The sequence below is a fragment of the Haliaeetus albicilla genome, chromosome 18 (genome assembly GCF_947461875.1).
Source record: "Haliaeetus albicilla chromosome 18, bHalAlb1.1, whole genome shotgun sequence".
Classification (NCBI taxonomy): domain Eukaryota; kingdom Metazoa; phylum Chordata; class Aves; order Accipitriformes; family Accipitridae; genus Haliaeetus; species Haliaeetus albicilla.
In genome coordinates this window covers 10302874-10315695 of record NC_091500.1, presented here as the reverse complement: position 1 = coordinate 10315695, position 12822 = coordinate 10302874, and the positions used below count along the sequence as shown (strand labels likewise).

At 44.5% G+C, this 12822-nt stretch overlaps 1 protein-coding gene across 1 annotated transcript in view; it reads right to left on the bottom strand.

The window, feature by feature from the left end:
* HS1BP3 (HCLS1 binding protein 3) overlaps positions 1–12822 on the bottom strand; it is a 54587-nt gene that overhangs the window by 23699 nt on the left and 18066 nt on the right. The gene's annotated exons all lie outside the window — the stretch shown is intronic.

Below are 12822 nucleotides of genomic sequence, written 5' to 3'. Positions count from 1 at the left end.
GCCCACCCAGCTCCTGTCTGCAGCTCCTGTCTCTGTTCATCTTCCTTTGCACCCCCAAAGGACGACACTGCTACCTGCTGTATTGGGTTTGCATGGCAAGGTTTTGGTAGCAGGGGAGCTGCAGGGATGGCTTCTGTGAGAAGCTGCTAGAAGCTTCCCCTATGTCTGACAGAGCCAATGCCAGCCGGCTCCAAGATGGACCCGCCGCTGGCCAAGGCCGAGCCCATCAGCACCAGTGGTAGCAACCCTGGGATAACAGATTTAAGAAGGGGAAAAAACCCTGCAGAACGGCAACTACAGCTGGGAGAGAGGAGTGAGAACATGTGAGAGGAACAGCCCTGCAGACCCCAGGTCAGTGCAGAAGGAGGATGAGGAGATGCTCCAGGCGCCGGAGCAGAGATTCCCCTGCAGCCCGTGGGGAAGACCACGGTGAGGCAGGCTGTCCCCCTGCAGCCCAGGGAGGTCCACGGGGGAGCAGACCTCCACGTGCAGCCCGGGGAGGACCCCATGCCGGAGCAGGTGGGTGCCCGAAGGAGGCTGTGACCCCGTGGGAAGCCCACGCTGGAGCAGGCTCCTGGCAGGACGTGTGGCCCCGTGGAGAGAGGAGCCCACGTGGGAGCAGGTTTGCTGGCAGGACTGGTGACCCCGCGGGACCCACGCTGGAGCAGTCTGTGCCTGAAGGACTGCAGCCCGTGTAAGGGACCCACACTGGAGCAGGGGAAGAGTGAGGAGTCCTCCTCCTGAGGAAGAAGGAGCAACAGAAAAAACATGTGATGAACTGACTGCAACCCCCATTCCCCATCCCCCTCTGCTGCTCAGTAGGGAGGAGGTAGAGAAAATCAGAAGTAAAGTTAAGCCTGGGAAGAAGGGAGGGGCAGGGGGAAAGTCTTTTAAGATTTAGGTTTTATTTCTCATTATCCTACTCTGATTTGACTGGTAATAAATTAAATTAATTTTCTCCAAGTCAAGTCCATTTTGCCAGTGATGGTAATTGGTGTGTGATCTCTCCCTGTCCTTATCCCAACCCACGAGCCTTTCGTTATATTCTCTCTCCCCTGTCCAGTTGAGGAGGGGAGTGTTAGAGAGGCTTTGGTGGGCACCTGGTGTCCAGCCAGGGTCAACCCACCACATCCGCCTGTGGTCTCTCCAAGGAAGGGAAGTGTTTTGAGGCTGCCTACCTTCCCACGACTGGCAGAATTCCACAGCAGAGGTGCCATAAGCACAGGAGGCAGCACTCACACCTGCCCTGCTGAACAAGAGGGCTGGGGCAGGACTGTATCCATACTATAAAACACTTGGCCTTGGTCTTCCCTTGCTCTGTGTGGTGTCCTGGAATTATTATTTATTCTGCATCTGATTTTCAGTTCAAAGTGCTTGAAATAATGCGAGGTTTGTGCTAGAGCTCTGCAAAGTCATAGCCTGAAATGGAGGGTGCTTATGACATGTTGGGCACAGAACAAAGGCATGTGGGGGTGTTCGAAGGAGCACAGCTTGATGAGATACTGCCAGAGGACTGTGTATGGAGACAAACTTGATGCAGTCTTCTCCATGTACCTTTTGGAAATGGTCCCTGTGAGGGGTCCTGGGTACCAGACCCTCCCAGGAAGAACAGATAAGCAGAGAGCAGAACGGAGACTGTCCTTTGCCATGTTGCCCATTTGTCTGTAGGGTTTAAGGATACCTTGGCATCCTTCATAATATCCATCAGTAGCATCCATCTTGTAGTGCACAACAGCACCATGATGGCTCCCATCCTGCAAGCAATGGTGCTGTGCTGCCCAATGGTGCAGTGCTGCCAACAGCTGGCAAACGACTGGCAGATCAAGCAAGTTTCTCCATGAGAGTAAGGGATACAACAGGCTGGGTTACATCTCTAACCACCTCCCAAGGGCAAGTAAAACAATGCTTATTGCCAACAGACTGCAACATTTGGATAGCCCCCAAACACCTCACCACCTTTCAGAATTCACTCTCTGCACCTCTGTGTGGCAGGGCATGCCAGCACTCTTACAGACTGAGAATGAAACATGGTCCTGAAAACCAGAAGTGAGCTGTCAGAAGCCTAAACAGGATGCATTTGAAATGAAGAATTGAAACTAATTCCCCTAAGAAGTTGGCCAGCAGCTCTGAACCACATGCTTCTCCTTCCCATTTGAGCATCCCGCATTGTGTGGCACTGCCCTTGTCTCTTGGCAGCACCACTGAACAAATAAAAACAACTCCAGTGAGGTCAGGGTTTGCTGTAACAGCCCCTGAGGGAGGAAGGAAGGGTTAGCCCTCAGGAGCCTCTTAAGAACACATTTGCTTTTTTTCATATTACAGGAACAGCTGGGGCCATGGCTCTGTCACTCATAGCCAAGACGAGAAAGACAGATGACTTGGGAACAAGTTTTCGGGGCAAGACTGTTACACACAGCAATAGCCTATGCTGGCAGATAACCCATCACACAGATGAAAAATAAGACGTCTTCAGCAAATGGTTTAGATAATGTTGTAAGGTGGTTTTGAGGGCATGACACCATGTTTTGTGTTTAATGATGCCTTCAAGAACGCCTTGGATGCTATTACAGACAAAAAGCAATAAAGCAAGGGAGAGAGACTCTTGGAAATCCTCCATCCGAGCCACTCTGACCAGTTTGTGTATTGTGCCAAATAAGTAGCAGTTATTACAGAAAATCATGGTTCAGAGAGCAGACCTCAGAAAATAGTCTATATTAGCAAAAACCCAAGTCAAGACCTTTTCCTAGCCAACTGACACACCATGGCTCACACCCACGCAGCTGAACTCTGTTATATTCCAAAACCAGCTGGCTGCACCCGCCCAGTCCTGGGCTAGCTCCTGAGCTGTGCCCACCATCACCCAAAGGAGTACTAGCTGATAGGAGCCACAGCAGCCAGCTACATACTTGCTGCAAAATGCCCTTGGTGTTTTATGATCACAGAGCATCATTAAGTGTCAGACATACACTCAACACCGCCTGCACCAAGAAAAGTCTCATTACAGGGCCCCAACAGCTCCAGTCCTGACTCCTAAATGCGCACCTTCTTCAGGCTGCCTTGTTGACAACAAAAAGGCAACATCTACACTAGCAAATAAACGTGGTCAGGGCTTGGGCTGAGATAACAGTACACAGTATGTGTCTTGTGAGTTTTTAGCATGCTTATGGGCATGAATTTGGCCCAGGCTAATTATTGCTTTCCCAAATGATGCCTGGACATAATTTAGGGACCAGTACAAGCTCAGGGCCCTTCCTGTTTTGGACGTGGCCAGCTTTCTCTGGGGAGCGGAAGGATTTAGCTGTCGGACAGAAGTTACTTCATCCTAGTTGGCACAGAGCAAGATTACAGTTCCTGTCTGCTTTTATTTACTAGTTTAGCCACAGTCAAACCACCTACCACAGCTGCGTATTTCACTGTGCTGGTAAGTCTTACTCCCCCTTATGATCTGGACATGACTGGGCATTTCAGGCAATATGGAAAGAAAAGGTTTGAGTCTTATCCTTTATGGAAGGCAATAGAAAGCATTTCTTTCACTTCAAAGACAATTGTCATTAACAACAATCTGAATGCCACATTTCTGTGCAAAGGGAAACTTTTCCCCAGGCAGACCTACAAAATCAGTTTTATTCCTTTTATCAAAAGCATAATGGAGAGATCTAACTTTTACGTGCTGTGATGTGACCTGAGAAATTCAAGTGCAGAATGAAGAGCTGCTGAGTCCCAAATGTGTGTTTGTCCTTAAGGACATACCTCCTTTCGCTGGTACTTCAGATGATTCCAGATCTGGCCAACTGCTGCAAGGGGCAGTAGCAAGAGATGTGATCCCCAGGTGTGTTAATTAGTACCAGGCCACAGTTACAATGGCTAATTCATGCATTTTTGGCAAAGTTTTGCAGATAGCTTCCACAAATCGTTTTCCAAAAGCCAGTTCTTCAATCCTTTGAAACCAAGACCTAAAAATTCTCCAGCAGATCCATGGGGAAAAGGGAACAATGGTTTTATTAAGTCTGCTGAATTAGGAACTTGACAGCATCAGATGAAAGGAAAAGCAAGTCTCCCATCTCAATTTAAACTGAGCACACATTCACCCCATAGACAGCTTCTTCTAGAGCAAACAATTCTGTTATACTTGGTGAACAGAAAAGCAACAGGGCAGCTCTGAATCCATCCCTCATTAGCAGTCTGTGTCATCTACAAGCAGTTCCTTGCATCTGTCGATTAAAGATTTCCCGTGCCTTGGTGAAAGGAGCAGGCTAATCGATGATGTAATGCTTTTTTATTCTAATTAAGGACTTGAGTCATCCTATTATTGTAAAGTCCATGAAACAAAACATGTTTAAATCTGCCCAATTACATCATGTTCAATCCTCTTCCAAAGCAAAGTAAAAAAAAGACACTTTTGATTCTATGTAGTTGTAAACCTATCCTGTACCCCTTCTAAAGGAACTCCTGCCTCCTACGAACCTGTCTCAGTTAAGTAAGGACTTGCTTAATACACCTGCAGAATGGCTCACGGCACCTTCTGCACGCCTTCATCACCGTTTAGTTCTGCTCTGCTACAAATGACCACACATTGCTATTAAACAGGATGGGAAAATCAAAAGCTGAGAGTTCACTCAGAGGACTATGGGAATTATTTGAAAGCTGGTGCCAGCTAGTGGCAATGGTATTTCATTCCAGTTCCCTGACTACTTGGCTCTACAGTTCTTCTACATACAGAAAAGTGTGTGGTAAGTTTTACTGCTTTAATACATTGTAAACAATGAACCGGGTTCATTAAAAATCCCATGACATCTTCCTTAAAAGCAGACATATCTACTTTAGCAAGTTGGTCAAATTCCAAGCTGGGTATTTACATCTACTTCAGTGCACTTCCCCCTGCATTTCCAGTTGAATTATGTGTTCTTCACTTACTGTCTGATGCTGCAGTGAAGTATTGCACTAAGCTATTAAGTCCTTGCTGCATTTTACCTCAGGTGTAGTTACATTTGTGTTCTGCTTGAAAACACTGCTGGATGGCATACACACCTGTAACGCTACACAGACTATAGAGTTATTTGCAGTCCTTTGGGTTTAGGACGACAGTATAAACAGAAATTTACTATTTATAAAACCCATTAAAGTATATTCAGTGTTCTAATCAAAAAGAAAATGAAGCACATTAAAATAATTACTTAAACTCCTTCCCAAAGGATCCTCATGTTCCAGCTGTGTATGTACTGGAATCACTCAAGCCAGCCATGACAGAAACTCACCACTGAAGTTTAACCAAGGCAATTGCTTCAACATGCAACATAAAACCTGGGGAAATGTTGACTGCATAATCTTATGAAACCAAAAATCCAACACTAGACCAGGAAATATGAATGCAGATAAGGACAATGCTGGTACATGGGAGGACTCACACAAGTTTTCCTTAGGTCAGGGAAGTGATTATTTCCAGAATAAAAGAAAACACAGAGCAGCCAACTTTAGATCTCTAAGTTATGCATCCACTCTTCTCCAAATCTCTCTGACAGTTTGAGTGCCCTAGCTCAGATCCCAAGGTACAGTTCTTTCTGATTTCCAGAAGTGAACATAGCAGCAGGGTTTTTGCAATCACCTGTCAAATATACTCTCCTGAAGGAGTACTTATGGATGTAATATATGCCAACTACAAGCCCAGAAGTACCAGAAAATCTCAGTTTTCCTGAGTGCACTTACATTCAGTTAGCACTACCACCGAGCAGCAATGAGGGAAGAGTGCTAAGTCCTTCACACATACAACTCGATTCCCCTGGTTGGAAAGTACAGCTAGAAAAGGTTCTCAGTCCACCACTTGGAGCCACACAGGCCTTGGTAGAGCTCTCCCAAGGAAAACACATTCCAAGAGAATATGTTTCTTCCACTCAGAAGACACAACACAAAAATAATATGGATGATTCTGTGAGATTCAATAGCTAAACATCGTTTCATTTTCCACTGTTTTCTTTCAGTCACCCTCACCCTTCCATCTGTGGTGGGACAGCAAGATTTGCAGAAAAGAAATACGTGGGAAGCTGTGCTCAGGAGATGGGATTGGAGGCAGAAGAGAAAGGAAAGCCCACTGTGTGGGAAAACAACACTCACAAAGTACCTACAAACATAAAAAAAGTTCAGGACAGACAAACTGGAGGGACTGAATTCCTGCAAGGAGAGCATCCCTGCCATCCTGCCTTACTCCCTAGCCACGTGGTTAAAATGTGCCAAGGAGAGGCTATAAGGTTGCCCCTAAAAAGAGTTGAGAGCAGACAGTTTATGAAATTATGAATTTATTTTTATGAATTTATGAAAAGTGAGGCTTATCTTTTAATTGGATGCGTAACACAGACTTTTTGTTGCCTTTTCTTCTTTTTCCTCTTTTTGATGGGGAAGAACACTATACCAGAGTGTCCTTGGTTTCCAGAAAAATTTCAACTGTCAGGAATGTTTCAGCAGAAGACCAACGGGGTTGTTTACTGGGATTTTGCAAGTCGGCAATCTGACAGCAGCTGGATTGGAATTGCGACAAATACTCGTGTCACTTGGCAAAGTGACGGTCGAGCATGCCTTGCAACCTAAGCTTGTGACTCAACAACTGACAGAAAATAAAGATCTGCCTGTTTAAATCTCTGAAGGCTTCACAGCTGTGAGCACAGATACACACACTGCTAGGAAAACAAGGCTCTTTCCTTCTTTTCTTGTTCATTGTTTTAACTATCTGAATTTCATTAAAGAAAAAATAACCTGTATCTTCTCTCTTCTTTGATGTTTTGACACCTTCACCCTCTTTCAGTTGATCGGGACAGACAGACAAGTGTTTCTACTGCTGTGTATGAATCCTAGGGGATTCAGAGGCGAAGTCATGCATGTACCTGGCTAGACCAAAAGGCCCTTGCAAATTTATGAGTGGCTGAGGAGTAGGAGGATGCCTGAGGAGTGGCATCTTGAGGAGTGGCAGGAGTACAACCCTGCCAACCAAGGACCAGAAGGCACAGCAGCTGAACACACATTTTGACAAGTTTGGTCCAGACCATCTGTCCAGCAGACGGCAGCTGTGCCACGACACCACTCCAGCCTGCAGAAATCCTCTTCCTTGAAAGTGAAAATCCACTGGCAGGCACACTGCCTTCACCTATTTCAGCTCTGGGCATTCTATCAATAAAACCACTTGGAAAGATGCTAAATGCGGGGCTCCCCTTAAGCTGATTTCTGCCTCTTCGTCAGCCGTTCTCAGCAGCCCAAGTTTTCTGGCAGAGGAAGCAAGATCAAACGTTGCCACTCATTTCTCCTGCAAAGACAAAAGGCTGAGGCCATCCTAGGCTCTTCTGCCACAACAAGGAAGAAAAGAAAAAGAAAGGGAGCACTGGGATGAACAGCTCAGGAGTCAAACTCTAGCCTGGCTGCCATCAGGGGGCTGGGAGACCTGAAGGTGTAGGACGCAACCCAGAAACAACTGCTGGCTTGTGCGACAACCTACATCCTCCTGCAGCCAGCCTGACTCTGCGGGCTCTGGCAAGGCCAGGGCTGGCTGCCTGGCTGCTCCTTCCCTGCCAATCTGTTGCTCGAAGCCATCACCCATTTCATCTGCAGCCAGAAAAGGCCCTGGGTCCTTTAGTAATCTCCTTACCAACTAAACCCAGCCACGGCAAACCTCTGGCACCAGGGGTGGTTGAGCTTGACCCCAGCAACAACTAGCTACAAGGCTTTTAAAAACTTTTGGCAGCATGCCCCCAAAAGGTCAGCCCTCACCAGCCCCATCCCTTCCTAGCTACTGTCTAGGAATAGCTGTATCTGCATTTAAACACAAGAGATGCAAAACTTCCACCCATGCACATGTCTTTATTCCTCTGCAAAGGCACAAATTCAGATGAGAAGCCACGAGGGGAAATCCTTTGAAACAATAGCAAAGGTAGAGAGTGGAGACAGGAACTCTCCGGGACCCACGAGGAGACAGAAGAGCCCTTGTCTAGGGAATACCCACCTCTGGGCTCCATGCAGTTTGCCAGGAAAAGCCTAGGGCTGAGGGAAGATATGCTGTCACTGAAAGATTTAGGAAGGCAAAGGAAAAAGGATGGAAGGGAGGGAACCGTGTGTGGAGGAGAGGCTCCTGTGAGGGCTGCAGAGAGCTGATGAAGACAGGAAAGGAAAGCACAGGAAAAGGTGGTTTCTTCCAAGCTGGTGAACAAGTATTACCTCATAAGTTAATTGCAGCTGAAGAGATGCAGGCACTGAAAGGGCTGCTGCATGCTTTAACCCATGCAGCAGCCGCACTCCCTTTGCAAAATTGTTGCTGCTTTGTTCAGAGGATCCGGTTCTGAGTCATTTTAATCAGCTGCTGTCTCAGATTTATTGGAGTAAACTGAATACAAATACTAAATTCAGTTATTTTAACTACAAAGTGAGAGTAGAGAGATGCTAAAGTTCTTGGCTTCAACCTACAAACGATAAACCCGCATAGTTCATCCACTGAGGGAGAAGACAAAACCCAATTCAGTTATTGTGATGTGGTTTTTATATTGTTTTAAGATTCAGAGCTAGAAATGCCTAACTTGATCTTGCTTGCATCAAGTAAAAAAATCCACAACTGGTTGCCTGAATTCCCTACAGAAAGCGAAATCCTAGGGAACCCTCAGGGCAGACTGGGAGTAAACATGGCAGCAGGCAGAAAGCTAACCCCTGTGGGCAGAGGAGCTCAGGGCCATACTATTTTTTTCAGTAATTCTGTCACACACCCAGGGCCTGAGCACAGAAACTCGGTTCAACAGTTCAGGTGTTAGGACAGTCCCTGGTACTCCCCTGGCATGGGACAGCCTGACTTCTCCTAAATCATCCTAATGACAGCCCAGGAGACAGCACAGGCCAGCAACCATTTCCAGTGGGTATCTGGATGTAGCAAACCTACTTTGGAGGACAGGAGAATGTAAAGGTATAGACATGGTCAGATACTGCCCAGTCAGCCTCAGCCAATGTGCCCTAGCACAGCTGAGCTGACTAGCATTGATGCTGCTCCGGATTCCTCTCTTCACTCCATGAAAATCTTCTCTCAAACCACTGGAAAATTACACCTTTTTCCATTGCAGAATTTTCAGCAGTATCATCAAGAATATCCTAGCTGTGGGTAGATGGCTCCTCCACCTTGTGGCCATCTTCCATGCCTTTCCCTTCAGAGGATTAGCCTCTTTTGGACCTAGTATTCTTGCTTCTCTCATTCCTGAAGGCATTCCAGTTGGAGAAACCCCTGCAATTGTGACTAGCCACACAGTACTATTTTGCAATTTACAAAGAAAGTCCTTTAAAAGACAGCAGTGTTGAAAGATACCGCACCTCTAAAAACCCAGGTATATTGTCAAAATGCCATGGTAGTCTATTAAGCACTTAAAAATATGTATCTGCAAATGATAAGACAGATGGATTTAGAGAAGGATGATAAAAAGCAGTATTGAGCTCACTTTAAGGATAACAATAGAGACAAAGATAAGTCAATATACCTAATATTGTCCCTATAATGTGGAGTAAAATACATATCTGATTTCCCACGTATAGAGGAATTAGGACATTTTAACAAAGGGATATTCTAATGATCATGGCTTACCAGAAAAAAAGAAAAAGAAAAAAAGGAGATGCTAACTTTAAAAAAAATAGTTTGGCTATGAGAGCCTTGCAACTTACAAATCACTGTACACTTACTTACACTGCCAAGAAAAATGAAATAGATCTAGAAATGTGCCACTGCTACAAAAGTGAGTACACTATATTCATTCCCCGCTGTACAGCTGATGCCAAAGGACCATCTTACTCTGTATTAGGACTGCTTGTTCTTACAGGACCTGTATATTCTGTCCAAAGCTGAAAAGACTTCTACAAACGTCCAGGAAAACTTGCAGACTAACTGGTGACAATACACTGGAATAACAATACTCTAAACTATCAAAAAGGGCAGTGGGTGAAGAGGAGAAAGTACACTCCTTGAAAACATATTTCAAATGAATTTCAACACTGCACCCCACAAATGTAACCCAATTTTGAGCACGTTTTGTTTTAGGAAGAACCAGGCCTGGGGAAAAAAAAAAATAAAGGAGGAGGCGTGTTAAAAGCTGAAAACTTAATCAGAAATATGTATTGTCATTTTTTAAATGTCCACGATCTGGATGAGAAAAAAAACAGTCTTTCTGTTGTTAAGGATCCCAGACATGGCCCAAGATCACCCTGCTAACACAGAAAGAAAACTTTTCGGCATAAGAATCATATAGCAGAGAAACACAAAGTTTGTAGACCATCCTTTATACCCGTGAAAGCTGAAGAGCAGAACTGGCAAGTGAGTTGCCCACCAGACATGAAAGAGCAACTCAGACACAGCCTTGAATGTAAGGAAGAGAATCAGCACAACTGGGATGTCTCCTCCAGGCAAAAGGAACCAGACCATTATGAGCTTCCACCTGGATGATCAGCAGCAATACAAAACCAGAAAAAAAGACCCTAGTTTAGCATTTTACCCCTAAGGCCAGTATATTTAACTGGATATCTGGTGGTTCAGCAGCACAGCAGCAGTGCTGGGCCAAATCCAAGTCACAGTCTTCTGGCCCAGGAGGAAAAGTTGTTACCAAATGAAGCGTGCTGACAACATATGGAGGCCTGTGCTACTGGAGCAGTTTCATCCTCATCCAGAAAGAAAAAAACCTGTAAGATTATGCCAAACACATGATTCAATTTAGGTCAGAGCTCTGCTGCTCAAGGCACCCTGGCCACCGATACTGCTTGGAACGGACTGGCTTGTTTCAGTGCTGGCTTTACATCTTTTCAAAGGTTTTTCACAGGGGAAAGGATCGTGGATTTTTTTTTTTAAACCTGAATTTACTAGGCATTAGGGAGCAGTTTACTACTAAACATATTTATCCAGTCTGCATCACCTCCTTTTTTTATTCTTACCCATCCCAAAGTAACTTCAAGCACATCTGAAGCACTAAAGCTGTGAGGCCCGCAAGCTCCCTCTTTAAAGCACGTTAAGCACCTAACATTGTAATGGGCATAGAAGACACCCTAAAATGGAAGACACCCTAAAATGGCCACCCAAGAAATGCCCATCCACTGACAGCCAAGGTCCTGCCTTTGGCCTCTTACCTAGACACCTATTACTAGCATAAAGCTGGGGTACGATGCTTATGTCTGATCTGATCTCCATTGGTGTGAATTGAAAATACCTTCCACGGAAGCAAGGTGAGTTACAGGAGAATAGAGACAATATAAAATCAGATGCAGGATTCTCATTTCCACTTTCATGTTTCTGCCTCGACAGTGTACATGTGAGATTTACAAAAATAATAATAAATACATATGGAGAATGTTTGGTTTTATAGATAGCCAACCACTGGTTTAGAGTGAAAAACATCTGACTGCATAACATGTCATGCTGCAGCTCTGTACCAGTAAAGACTACATTTCTTATATAAAGGAAGTTATTCTGATTCAGTAAGAATTCTGTCCTCGAAAGGAATGGAAGCAATAAACTAAATGAGGATTAAATACCAGATCTTGTCATCCTTCAATGCATTAAAAGACCAAAATAGTCAAGACTTTCAAATGCTATGTCAAACTGTGCAGAGCAGAAAAGCAAATTCCTTGCTTGTTTTGGCACAGCAAGATCTTTACAGTTTCTACTTGTTGTAAGTTGGAAAATACAACATTGCATTTGCTAACCCAATAGATCATTTTCCTATCCAAAAAAGGACAGCTTCTGTTGTAAACTTACCAGCTAAGGACCATTTTGTGGGAAGTACTGCTTTATCTAACTTCTCATTGTAAATAGTTATTTAACTTTTTTAAACTCTTCTTCAACAAAAGAATAATTTTGATGCTGAGTAATTAAGCATGTGCTTTGTCAAAAGAATAATACTTAAAGTTTTCTGGTGACATGTAAAGGATTAAAGACTTCAAGTAAAAAGGACAATATCTGGACATCGACAATTACATATGATTATAATAGCAGGAGCAAAGTCCAAATGGCGCTTCCAGTATTAATCATTGTAGCTGACCCAACTTAGTGTGGGAGACTCTAGCTTAGAGCCAGGAGTGAATGATCCCCTTGGAAATAATTCAAGGTAATTGGGAAACACCAAAAGAGGGCTCTGGCTTGTTGCTATCAGTTACTGCCTATTGCTGTGAAGAAGCATTTTGAAAGCACCATCTGGGTCCAAGACAACGAACATTCAATAGTCGCTAGTGACTGTGGGTGGTCAGTCAGTGCTTACTGAAGATCAAGAACAGCTAAGCCTTTTCTACTTGGGCATCGAAAGCCTAAGACACCCTAAAAAAAGTAGTCACTACTCATGATCCCAGGTACTGAGAAACTAAATTTGCTTCCAGGCTTCAGTAGTTGGAAATGTTTTTGGGAATTAAGTGAGAAATTTCATCTTGAAGTGAAGAAAATAACTGCCTGAAAGTTATTGGACAGGTAAGCAAACCCAGATACTAACATCGGCAAGCTTTGATTCAATTGTTTCTCAAGCTGTTATTGTTTATGCCTCAGCGGCATTTAGCATGTGACATCTTCAGATAAGGGAAGAAGGAAAGAAGGAAAGAAAACCCTATTTGTGAACATCATGATTGAAATGTTGGCTCTTTTGGTCTTTACACTGCTATAACTGTACCTCCTTGTAGACATAAGTAAGCCCAAAAGCAGTTCCAGACACTGTAAACACCAATGTACTCCAGAACAGCACATCCAATGGACCCTGGTGGCTTTATGTTTTGCGGTGGGACCCTGCAGTGTCCAGTAAAGTGCCTACTGTAGCTGAGACTGTTATCAAGGCATTCACAATGTCCCTC